Source organism: Elephantulus edwardii, unplaced genomic scaffold, assembly GCF_000299155.1.
Source record: "Elephantulus edwardii isolate Elephantulus edwardi_28Jun2011 unplaced genomic scaffold, EleEdw1.0 scaffold00011, whole genome shotgun sequence".
Lineage (NCBI taxonomy): Eukaryota > Metazoa > Chordata > Mammalia > Macroscelidea > Macroscelididae > Elephantulus > Elephantulus edwardii.
Window position 1 is genome coordinate 22,698,040 of NW_006399761.1, and position 1,009 is coordinate 22,699,048.

Consider the following 1,009-nt stretch of genomic DNA (forward strand, 5'->3'; position numbering starts at 1 on the left):
TTTCTAAAAATGTGGCTTCACTTAGGGAAGATGATACCACCAAGTCATGTAACTTCTGTTGCCATCATTGGTGCTTGGTGTAGTGACACAAGAGTCTGCCTTCTTGTTTGAATGTTCAACCCTCTTATATACAGAACCACCTATGCCTATTTCTTCCATTTCCTCCCCTAAATCCCTCCCCCATGTCCATTTCTATAATCTGTGTCCATAGTGTCATGCTACTAAAATTGTTCCAGTCAAATCACTGGTAACCTTTGAGCTGTCAAACTCAAAGTTTCTTTACAGTGCTCGTTCTTTTTGACCCCACCACTGCACCGTAGGGCGTGAAGCACCAGTCCTTCCTACCTCTCTACCAGTTGCTGTTGGATCAATTCTGACCCATGTAAGCCTAACGTGTGTCAGAGTACAATTGTACAACTATCTATTTTTTGGGAACAGACCACTGAGATTTCGAGCCTTTCTTCTGAGGTACCTCTAAGTGGACTTGAACTTCCAACACTTTGGTTTGAAGTTGTGCAGGTTAACCATTTACACCACTAAGGGCCTTCCCATCATTCCTTAAACCCTGCTTAATCCCATGGCTTCTGATTTAGAAAGCACTCTTCCTTATTCCCTCCAGTTCTCTGACCATATTTTGCCCCCTGCTGCCCATTTCAGTTTGTCTCCTCCCTAAATGTGTTCCCTAGAATTCCATGTTCATCTTCTCTATGAAGAAACAGTATAACACAATAGAGCCCGGGTTCTTGTATCAGACTTTCTTGCTCAGTGACCATGGATTATATTTCATTTTATTGTATTGTATTTAATTTCTCTAAGATTCTATTTTCCCCACCTGAAAAATCCATAGATCTTATCTGAGAGTGTTGTCAAAAGTGTAAACTTTTTTATTGTTATGTGCCATCAAGTAACCCTGAACCCTGCTCTATCCTGAGCCAATTTCATTGTCTCCAACAGACCTGCACAGTCAACACTCTTGGCACCAGCAGTCAGGAAATCAAAAAGCGTATCG